This window comes from Molossus molossus, unplaced genomic scaffold, assembly GCF_014108415.1.
Source record: "Molossus molossus isolate mMolMol1 unplaced genomic scaffold, mMolMol1.p scaffold_m16_p_1, whole genome shotgun sequence".
NCBI classification, from domain to species: domain Eukaryota; kingdom Metazoa; phylum Chordata; class Mammalia; order Chiroptera; family Molossidae; genus Molossus; species Molossus molossus.
The window spans coordinates 125,452,729-125,464,735 of NW_023425344.1; the positions used below are offsets into that span (position 1 = coordinate 125,452,729).

At 37.3% G+C, this 12,007-nt stretch overlaps 1 protein-coding gene across 6 annotated transcripts in view; it reads right to left on the reverse strand.

Moving 5' to 3' along the window:
* Positions 1–12,007, reverse strand: part of CCNY (cyclin Y) — a 290,463-nt gene that overhangs the window by 70,780 nt on the left and 207,676 nt on the right. The window lies entirely within an intron of this gene.

A 12,007-nucleotide genomic window follows, 5' to 3' on the forward strand; every position in this document is an offset into this window, starting at 1 on the left:
CCTTTACAAACAAGAACACATATTTTAAAGGAATCTTTACCAAAGTCACACAGCTAATAAGGAGTGGACACAAAAACATTCTGCGAAATTCCCCTGTGCAAACCCAGCACACTCACAGCAGAGAAGGATATACATGTAAGTGACACGGGGGTTAAGAGACAGAAAACCTCTGTCATATCCTTCTAATACCGCCATGAGCTCAGAGACACAAAGATAAAAGAGACAAAGTAAAAAGGAGAAAAACTCCTCATCTTTGACTGCAAGGTGTTAACAAACTAATATTCCATGGAAAGAAAAATTTTGAAAGACAAACAACTTTTAGCAGGATCAATTTCTTACAAGAGGGAAAGGGAAAGAAGAAAGGGTAGAAAAAGCAAATAGCCATGGAATTAAGAAAAGAAGTGGACAAAATCATCATTCTATGAAAGCAGAAAAATAAACCAACATTGGGTCTCAAGAACACTAGGGAATGCTAATTTTGAGGTAAAATTTTGCTCTATTGTGTCATGCATACTGTCACTATAAAATAATTACGTTAATAATTTACTTCAAACCCAGGTCAAACCTTGGCTTCATAATGACTCTGTGCATTGACTCCATAATGAGAACTATTTTTTTCTCGTTCTTGTTCTGGCTGTGAGGCAAAATCCAGAAATACAATCCTTTAGGACTGGCATCATCTGAGGGAGAAAGGTTTTCCTGGAGGCACCACAGGTGAAGCAGGGCCACTGTGGGCCTCCCACTCCAGCAGAGATTTCTCCTGCTACAGTATTTATTACTGCAATAATTCTGCAGTAATTCTTTCTGCAGCTATAAAATAAAGAGGTTCAGTTCCAAAATAACGTTTTCTACTATTACTTAATTTCTTGAATACAATGGTCATATATATTCCATGCTGTAGTTTTGAGGGTAGGCTGGATGGGAAATAAACTTATTCCAGAATGCTAGGGGTAAGGTAGGGCAGTTGTTTACCCAAATATAGGCTTAACATTTTTAATTTACAGAAAAACTCAAATATGAGTTAGACTTGCCCCAGAGTGTAAAAATCTCAAGTTTCTTTCCTACTGTTAGCACTCTCTATTCTATGTATTTAGTAAACATTCAAGAAATTCACATATGCCAAGTATTTGCACAATGCAAATGTTTAAGAGCCTTAAACATATCTCATTTCCATTGTTATTCATAACTATCTTGTGAGATGGGGAGGCAAGTGGTATTGTCCTCTTTGCAAGTGATATAATTAAAGCACTTTACCAAGTGACATAATAAGTTGGCATCAAAAGCAGAGAAGAATCAGAAGAATCATAATCCAGGCCACTTGACTCTTAATAAAGTGTTATTGCTACACCATGTTGTTCTTCAGAAATATCCCTTCAAAATTCTCTATGGATGTAGTTACATTGATCAAAAATGTACTGGTTCTAGAAGGTCATTCCTTCTCTTGGGAAAAGTTTTAAAAAAAATAACACACAGGATGAGACAAAAAAAAAAAAAGTTGTGCTTTGAAGAAACAAGTATCTTATTGCTGATCAGTTAAAAAACTGAATTCATAAGGTTACAAACAAAATATTAAAAGTCAAAGACCAGCTACTTTGGAAAACAGTTTGGCAATTCCTTAAAATGTTCAATATAGAGTGACCACAGAATCCAGCGACTCTACTCTTAGGTATATGCCCAAGAGAAATGAAAACATGTCCACAGAAAAACATGTATAAGAATGTCCACAGCAGCTATAATGGCAGAAAACAGATCTTTCTTTTTGTTATGATTTTTCCACAATTTATAAGAAGCACCTGATAATCAAAGAAAGAGATTGTGGTGTCTATAACTTCAAGCTGCTTTTCTACTCAAACAGTAAAAGAGATAAGGGCTGAGCTTTCTCCACTCCCCCTCCCACCTGTTTTAGCAACTCCAGAATAATTCACACCAAAGAGCCACCCTCTAATAAATAGAAACTTCCCTTTCCCTTCCTCCTTCAAACAAATCTCCCTTTTCTGAGATCTTTGTAACCCCTTCAGATGTAACCCCTTTTTACACACTCATTGTGCCAAACCATATTTTACATGCTATAGAAGATATATGATAAGAACACCTCCCTGGGGCATCTGCCGGACTTTCTCCTAGAAAACAAACGAACAGGTTTCTAAGGCCACCCAGGCATCTGTTCAACTTCAACATGATCCCCTCCCTGCCCCAAACTGCCCTGTATTCCCTAAAGCTCCCAGTAAAAGAACAATTCTCTCTTCCCTACCCTTGTCTTGCCAGTCAATGCTTGGGACCTTTCTCTGACTATGGGGGAAGTAATAAATTTCCTCCATTTTCTCCCTTTCCTCTGTTGTGAATTCTTTCACAAACCCATGTCACAGGCCAAACCATAACATTTTGGTGGCCTGTACAGAGGCCATAAACTCCTCTCTGTGGGCTTCTGGGACTTACAGCTGTAAGAGCAGTGGGCAGCAGCAGCTCACAGGGACTACCCAGTAATCCTGAAGCTGGAAGTTCAGTTCCTCTGCCTCTTCTCTCTGATTTCATGAACACTCTCTCAATGCCCCTTCTCCTTCTCCTGGGTCAGCACTCAGCCAGCACATTAGATCAGCAATCAGCAAGTAGCAATCCCTAAATCTAACAGATCAGATCTTAGGGAAGTTAGCAGTCTCTAGTAAAGTGACAGGTGTTTCCCCTACAAAAGATCCTGTAATGGACAGAAACCCTGGCATCAAGTCCTGTCACTTCAGGTTTTGGCTGCATAGGATGCTTCTGGCTATCTCCCCACAAACTTGCAGGCCCAGGGCCCCGAGCCAGATCCTCGGTTCAGTGTCAGAATCTAAGGACGCTTAATTCTGAGTACAGACACAAGGTTCAGTTTTACTGGATTCCCTGGGGAGGCCTGTAACTAGCCATAGACCCAGGTTTTCTGGCGGGAAAGGATGCTTCCCCTCAGACTCTCTCAGCCAGTTCCCTCAGCTGCTAATGTCCCTAAGAAGTCCTTCCTTTTTACTGGAAGACTCTAGGACTTACTGACCTTAAGTCCAAGTGTTTAATTTTACAGCTTGGCCACAATGTAAATAAAATGATCAGGAACTTTGGCCAGAGGAAGGCTCTCTTAACTATAACTTCATTCTCTCTACTATAATCTCCTCTATCCTCTTCAAATAAAAAACCACATGATTTGCCTCTGAGATAATTGGGGAAGTTTTGACCTTAAAACTTCAAAAAGAAAGAAAAGTTGACTAATACAGGTTAGCCCCAATACCAACTCTGGAACAGGGAAATCTGGCCTGTAAAGAGATTTCTAAATTTCAACACTGTTCTCCAATTAGACTTGTTTTGCATGAATAACAGCAAATGAATGAAATATCTTACATTCAAATGTTTATAGCCCTTTTACCAAGATTGAAGGAAAATTTATAAAATGTATATTGCCACAATATCATATGAATTAAAGGACACTTTCCTCACAATCCTGGTAAACTGCCTGCCTCTTCCAAAGGCAGAACAAACAGCCTGCTTCTTAGCTCACCCTCCTCCTCCCAAAGTGCAGCTGCTGCTATTTGACTCTTTCTTTGCTAAAAAACTGCAGACACTTGTTTGCAGAACTGAAGACACTCATTTAACTGTCCTGTCACTACCAGGAGCAGAGCTCATTGTCAAACAAACCCTTACATGTTATCTCTAAGAAAAGTAATAAATAGAAACTCTGCTAAAGAAGTTCTGGCCTGTTAAGACCCAAGCACTTCTGGGGATACACTTTATCCAACAGACAGCCTCAGACATCAAAAGAAAGTTACAAGAACTAGCCTCAGTTCTATTCCTTTCCACATAGATGCACACAATAATCCTTTACCTTTATAAAGGATCATAAAGATTGTAGTGACATTAGGAACTCTTCCTTCTCTTACATATTCTGTCATTTTCTACAACAACGAAAATCTTATTTTGACTATCAATACCTATAATTTTATTCTAAAACATGGATAAAATAGATTTAATAGCAGCAGTACTGTAGCAGGAAATATGATTCAACAGCAGAATTTCTATACCACTCTGATTTACAGCTTGCTAATTAATTTGGTATTAACTAGTTTAATGTTTGACTTAAATAGACCTTAGAAAACAACTTAAGTTTTTTTGCATGATGAGAGAATTGTGTGTAACCACAGTGATATGATAGTTCCTAAATGTACAGACAAAACTAATGCTGAACACTTTTTAAATTTAAAAACTTTAATCTCTGCTGTAAGGGAATATGATAATGTATACTATGAGAAATGTACTTTATTCTTCTAACACAGTAAGACTGAGATTTTTCCCCCTAAAATGAAGTTCCTGTGTTTCTTGGTTTAGTGGTAATTTCATTTTTAGTCAATTATTTATATCTTAATTTTTGTTAGTATTCAAAGAATCCATTATATAAACAGATTTTTAAATAATTTCTGTATATTGTATATATGAAATTGCTTTTATTGAATAGTTTATCTTCCACTTACAAGTTTATGGAAATATTAATATGTCAAAATAAATAAAGAGTGGGAGAGCCAAAAAAAAGAACTAGTCTCAGGACCCCAGACCCCCACTGAGCAACTGGTAGAAATAGCTTTCAGTATTTTAACTACCAAGAAGTGGCAGAGAAAGAGCAAGAAAGCCATCCCACACAAGCAAACATCTCAGTTTTAAGTCAAGTCACCTCTAGGCCACCCCAGCTTTCAGAATAAAAGAAACATCAAGGGGTTGATACTATTTCTATGGAAGAGGGACACCAGAAAAGGGAGCGCCCTGGGAAGGGGCTTTCTCAAGGGCAGTCCCAGTTCTGATGCAAGCCTGGTCCCTGGAAGAGGGACTCCCGGATCAGAACCTACCCATAAGATGCTCTTAAACTAAAGGGGGGTCCTACATTCCAGTTGGCCTCCCAACAAGAGCATCATTGAAGGGATAAAACCAGGGGTGACCACTGAGGTGGCAGGTAAGCTCATTACATTTTTATTAGACAAAGGTGACTGCTTGCTCTACACTGACTCACTCACCGAGGCCTCTTCTATAACCTAGTTAATTACTACAATGAATAGGCATACTCAATACTACCATTTCATTCTACCTCTAGGCTGCAGCCTTCAGAATCTTACTTTTAGTCATGTCTTTCTTATAAACCTGGGATGCCCCATTCCATTAGTAGGGAAAGACATCTTACCTAATCTAAACTTCTGGGTAATAAAAATGTAAATATGGCTAAAATTTTAAAAATCTATTAAAATAAATCCAAATTCTCCTCCTAGTAGGCCAAAGCTGCAGCCTTGTCCTTGCTGCAGGCTGCAAAACCACTCCCCCTCCCTTTTGTAAAGGAAAAATGTGGCTGCAGTCCTGGGAACAAGCTGTGGGCCCTGTTACTCCCTCCTCCCCCAGCCTTTTCTCCAGCCTCCTAAAAGTTGTCAAAGTCATGTTATCCCTATTACAGTATTTATCAGTAAAATGAGTTGAATAATAATTGACTTTAAAAATCTCATAAAATTATTAAGACATAATAAATAAATATAACTAAATATTAATAAAGATTTTCAGTAATAACTGTATATACCTATACATAGTTTTCCAAAGTCTTTGGTAACTTAAAATTTGAAACTTTACTAGGTTAAATAATAAAAAGTATTAAATATCTAGGTATTTTGAAATAACAAAATACTGAAACATTAATTGATCTAAGTTTGCCTGTTTTTAACTTTTTATTGCAGAAAGTCTGTAAAGTAAATTTGGAGCTGTTGATGTAATGTCTTATGCTTTGTTAAAGGTATGCTTCTCAACAGTGAGAATATATTTTAAAAAGTGTTCACAAGCATCAATCTAAGGATTACTGGTTACCTTTGGTTATTATGGAAAATTGAGGTTTCTAAGAATTATCAGTTCAAATTAAGTTAGAAAAAAATTATAAATTACACAGTTGTAGTAATAGAAGGCATAAAGTGTGGACATACATTTTTACAGGACAAGAATTAAAATTAAGTTATCCTAATAATGGTTATTTCTGAATGGGTAAAAATGTTCATGCAAGTTTTAAGTTTATTAAAAAGAACCACTCAGGCCCTGGCCGGTTTGGCTCAGCAGTTAGAGTGGCAGCGGAAGGACCAGGACCAAAGCGTCATGGGTTCTATTCTGGTCAAGGGCATGTACCTACCTAATCCCCCTCCAGAATTTGGCAACTCTCAATAAATTAATATTATTTTCATAATATTTACTTGCATAAATATAGTAAGAATATATTGTCTTTATAATAGAAAACCAGGTTCCCATCATAGTTTTATTAACCAAGACTTTGACTGGAATGTCATATAGAAAAAAGACATATCAGGACTTTGTCACCAGAAAGCTTTAAGGAACTGAGATGGACTTTGAAGCCAGTAAGAATGCTTTGGAAAATGGCCTGGTATCTTGCTTGGTCAGTGGTTCACTGCGGTCTTTCCAAGTAAAGAATGAAGGTTGCTTTCCTGGAGGATGGCAAAGAAAGAACTTCAAGACATTTTGGGGACCTCAAAGAGCTTGAGGAGTCTGCCCAAACCCTTGCAGGCAAAGCCAGAAGGCAACTGTGTGGCTTGGCTTCTGTGATCTGAAGGGCGAACTAAAAACTCAATCTAAATATTCCTTATAAATAAAATTCCAGCCCTGGCCGGTTTGGCTCAGCAGTTGGAGCGTCGGCCTGCGGACCAGAGAGTCCTGGGTTCTGTTCCTGCTAGGGGCACGTACCAAAAAAAAAAAAAAATTCCAACAAAGTGAATTTTAAAAGTCTATATAATCAATTACTATTCTTATTGTGTTTATACCAATAATCAGGCCAAATAAGAACCAGACCTATTACAGTCTCATTAACAAAAAGTGAAAATAATTTTAGGGAGAAAAATTCTATTTCAATGAAAATCACAATGCCCAATTGTAAATATTGGACTCCAGCACAATTAATGGTTTCCAAAGTCTTGTTTTTACCTATAAACTAAACTAATTTCTGAATTCTCCTAATTATCCCTCCAAGCTAAAGTTTCATTTTTGTCCCTATCCTTTAACTTAAGATTATTAAAAACTACTAATACAATGTCAACCATACAGAATTTATCCAAGAATCTTATAACATCACAAAGATATTTAACTGCAGACAAAAAATCTCAAATTGTTACTACTTATTTTTATTCCAGCAGAAGAAACTCAGCCTCATTGATTGACAGTCTTGTGGACTCAGAAACTGGTTTATAATTTACTGTGTTAATTAACTTTGGTGTTCTTTCTGTTTTCATAGGATATATGCCTATAACATTATTAAATACCTAATTAATTGTTTCCACAATATAGGTCATTTATCTCGAATTAAACCTATTTCTTGAAAGTCCCCACAGGAACCTCAACCTAAAATCTACTCTTATGACTCCATTGAAGACCTCAAGGTCCTCTTATAGAAACAAAAACCTATTACAAATAAATAATACACTGACTGAACATTAATACAATTGTCCTCCATTTCTCACGGCACAGCACCCTCCTGGCACAGAGCTAGCCTTCAAAATTATCCATTACCAGCCCCTCCCTCTGGGTGACTCTTATCCGGACTCACAGTCAGGGACAGCTATATGCCCTAACTAAGTCTAAAGAAGCTACAGAAAAGAATGACCTCCACCCATGCTCCCCAGTTTCAAGTCCATTGTTAAGAATAATATGCTTCTGAGCAAGAGAGTTACTGAGAGTGTAAAAGGGGTTATATCTGAAGGGGTTACAAAGATCTCAGAAGAGGAAGGTTTGTTATGATTTTTCTACAATTTATAAGAAGCACCTGGTAATTCAACTCAATTTAAATATTCCTTATAAATAAAATTCCAGCCCTGAGATTGCTGGTGTCTATAACGTCAAGCTGCCTTTCTACTCAAACATTAAAACAGATAAGGTCTGGGCTTTCTTCACTCCCCCTCCCAGCTGTTTTAGCAACTCCAGAATAATTGACACCAAAGAGCTTCTAATGAATAGATTCCTCCCCCCACCTTTAAACAAACCTCCCTCTTCTGAGATCTTTGTAACCCCTTCAGATATAACCCCTTTTACACTCTCAGTAACTCTCTTGCTCCAAAGCATATTTTACAGGCTAAAGAAGGTATAATAAGAACACCTCCCTGGGGCATCTGCCAGACTGTCTCCTAGGAAACAAAATGCACTTCTCAAGGCCACCTGGGCATCTGTTCAATTTCAACATGATACCCTCCTGCCCCAAATTGCCCTTTACTCCCTAAAGCTCCCAATAAAAGAGCAACTCTCTCTTTCTTCCCTGCCCTTGTATTGCCAGTCAATGCACTGGTCCTTTCCCTGACTATGGGGAAAGTAATAAACTTCCTCTTTTTTTTCTCTGCTGTTACGAATTCTTTCACATGCCAAAACCTAACAGAAGCATTATTCACAATAGCCAAAAGGTAGAAACAACCCAAATGTCTATCAACTGATGAATGAATAAACAAAATGTGCATACCCGTACAATAGAATATTATCTGGCCATAAAAAGGAATGAAGTTGCAAACATATACTATAACATGGATGAACTGTGAAAACATTTGCTAAATGAAAGAAGCCAGTTACAAAAGGCCACATATTGTATGACAGCATTTATATAAAATGTCTGGAATAGACATATTCATAGAGACAGAAAGTAGAGTAGTGGCTGCCAGGGCCTGGAGGCAGGGGATAGGGAGTGATTGCTAATGGGCACGGGGTTTCTTTTTGGGATGATGAATATGTTCTAAAATTGACCATGGTGACAGTTGCACAACTCTGTGAATATACTAAAAACCATTCTATGGTATGTAAATTATATTTCAATAAAGCTGTTTTTAAAAATAAATTTTTTAAAGAAGGAAAATAATAAAGACCAAAGGCAAAAAAAAATCTTATACGATGGACTGAAATTGGAAATTAGGGTGTCACTAAGAATTCATGATTTCTAAAATATCTATTTCCTAGATATGAATGGGCCTAAAAGCAATGACACCCCAGTAATGATGAGTATACACAGAATCCAGTTCTAGGTTTCTAACACTATTTGCCACTAAAAGGAATCAGGGCTCCCTGGAGAAATAGCTGATTCCATGGCTGACCCAAAGCAAGAGAGGACTAAAAAAAAAAAAAAATGGTGGTGGCATGCCATAAGAACATAGAGCTAGTGTGCAAAGACTTCTACTAGCCAAATCTAGGAAAATGTGAGCACCAAAGTGCACTATATAGAAATCATTGAAAAATAGATTTCCACAAGTCCACATAATGATGAATGGATGGAAGGATGGATGGATGGATGGATGGATGGATGGATGGATGGATGGATTAGAATAAAAGGCTCTCAGAGCAGAATGAGACTTCCAAATGTGAAGGGGTTAGGGATGGGGGTTGAAAAATTACCATCTGCAGTGAAAATACAGAAATCCGTTCAGGCAAGAATGATCAACAAATACTAATCTAAAGGGTGGGAATAAGGAGCAGGATATTTGCATTATCTTCGAGTATCTGCTCATAGACTGCTCATTAGTTGTAAGGTGAAAACCAGTCAATACATAGTGCAAAAACTGGACAGCACCTTGCCAGGTGAACAAAATCAACATCACCAGTGAGGTCAGGTGAATATTGTATGTCTCCGGATTTGATATAGGGAGAAGGGCAAGGAAGTACTTCATGAAGTGTTATGGATGGAAGGGCTGATTTAAATCCTTCAGACAAATCCAAAGTGAGAAACATTATATTAACAAAACACCTGGCCCTAGGTTCTTCAATAATGTCAACAAAACAAAAGACAAAAAAGCCTGAGGGTCTCTCCAGATTAAAGGAGACCTAGAAGCACACCAACTAAATGCTACATGTGATCCAGCACGAGAGAATAACATGCTACACAAGACATTATAGGGCTACTTAACACAAGTGGAATATGAACAGTCAATTCAAAAGAACAGTGTCAATGTTAAAACTCTTGATTTTGATAACAATATTATGTTCACACAGAAAATATCCTTGACTTAGGAAACACAGTGAACAGTATTAGGAGGTGAAGGGCAGGATAAAGGCAACCTACTTCCAAACAAGTCAGAAAAAATAATACAAGAAATGTGATCAGAGCATGAGTCAAAAGTGATAAAACACTGGTTTAAAACTGGTGAATCTGGGTAAATGGTTTATGGGGATTTTCTGTATCATTATTATAACTGTTCCATAATTTGAAATTTTTCCAAATAAAAGTTAATAACATATATAAAGTAAAAGAACAAACTATAACACAGACACACAATGGTGAGAGAAAGAGTCTGATTCTTACAGGGCTTTTCTGACAAAGTCCCTAACTCCTTCTCAGACTTTGTGTTTTTTCCTTTGCTCTCTCTGTTCCAGAAGTCCCTGAACAAAGTGGAAGCTGAAAACTTGAGGAGTTAAGACAGCAATAAAGTAAAAACATTAATGGCATAGTGAGAAGGGTGAGGCATCATACAAGGCCTAGAGTGCCTGTCCAGCTCACATGAGCAACAGATGGGCACCCTCTACCCTCAGCAAAGAACAAAGGAATGGTGAAGTCACAGATAAGGTCAAATAGAACTATTCCTTCCCACCAGCAGTGTACCAAAAATGTGAAAACCAGGCAGAGTGGTCAAGAATCTGTGCTGGCCAGAGATAAGATCCTCATACCACACACGAAACACTAAGGCTTCAAACACAGAAACTCCCACTGAGAAAAGGCCATGCATTTTCTAGGAAAAGTCACCAAATCAGTTCAGTGACACTCACTTGGGTGTCTTAACAAGGACAATGTAGTTTCCCAAGTGACCTTCCATGGAGGCACTAGGGAAACAATTCCACACTTTATATTACATTACACTCTAGTTGTGCCCCATAACAAGACTGACAGAATGAAATGTAACAGGAAAGTGTAAGAAAAGAAAAAGTCTTCCATAGATGTAACCAGACACTCAAGGAAGTGACATCTGAATCAACAATTTTTAGTGTATAGCACTATAATTTTTAGACATTCTGAAAAAAAGAAAAACATTAAGAAGAAAAAACATAACACATCTTCCCCCATGTCAACATTCATTGTGTCAAGTCAAATGAGCGGTGTGGAAACCAGAGTATCTAAGGTTCCGTAGTGAGAAGTGAAAATCCTGTACTCTGTATTATTGTTGCAACAGTCCTGTAAATTTGAAAATACTTCAAAATAAAAGTTGGATTCTTTAACTTTACTGAATTTTAAAAATCTACTGAGATTAAAACCTTACTGAGGCTTCTTTCACACCCTCCAAGCACACTATTTTGGTGCTTACATAGTGGTTGCTCAATAACTGTATGTGCTATTAAAAGTAAATTTCCCAAAGAGGTGAAAGTAAGGTTTAGAATTTTAAAATTTGTTGTCCTGTCCAGGTAGCTCAGTTGGTTAGAGGATCATCCTGTTACTCTAAGGTTGCAGGTTTGATTCCTGGCCAGGGCACATACAAGAATCAACTAATAAACACATAAATAAATGGAACAACAGATCAATGTGTGTGTGTATGTGTGTGTCTCTCTCTCTCTCAATAAAAATAAAAAATAAAAAAAGTTTTTACATTTCAGTCCTGGATCAAGCTTACTACATTCCTTGACTTCTCTGGCATACCAGGTGAAGAGTATAAACAAAATACACCATTTTACAAGAAATCTGTTCCTATCCCTTTCAAACCTAGAAAGCAGACATAAACCCTCTAAGGCAGGATTCCCAAACAGAGTTGAATACAGTCTGCCCCAGGAATTCTAGTATTCATTAATTATGAAAAACTATATTCATATACAAACAACCAGAAAAACTTTAATCAGTTTTGATACAGAACTTGGAAAATTAAATAGAATTCATCTATATTCTAATGAGCAATAACGATAACATCAACATATTTATATGGTGCTATAATTAGTTTGCATGCACCCAGCTTATGAATTTCTTTACCACATTTTCAAAGGGCAAGGATGACAATATTATAGCTTTAAGTCTTTCCAA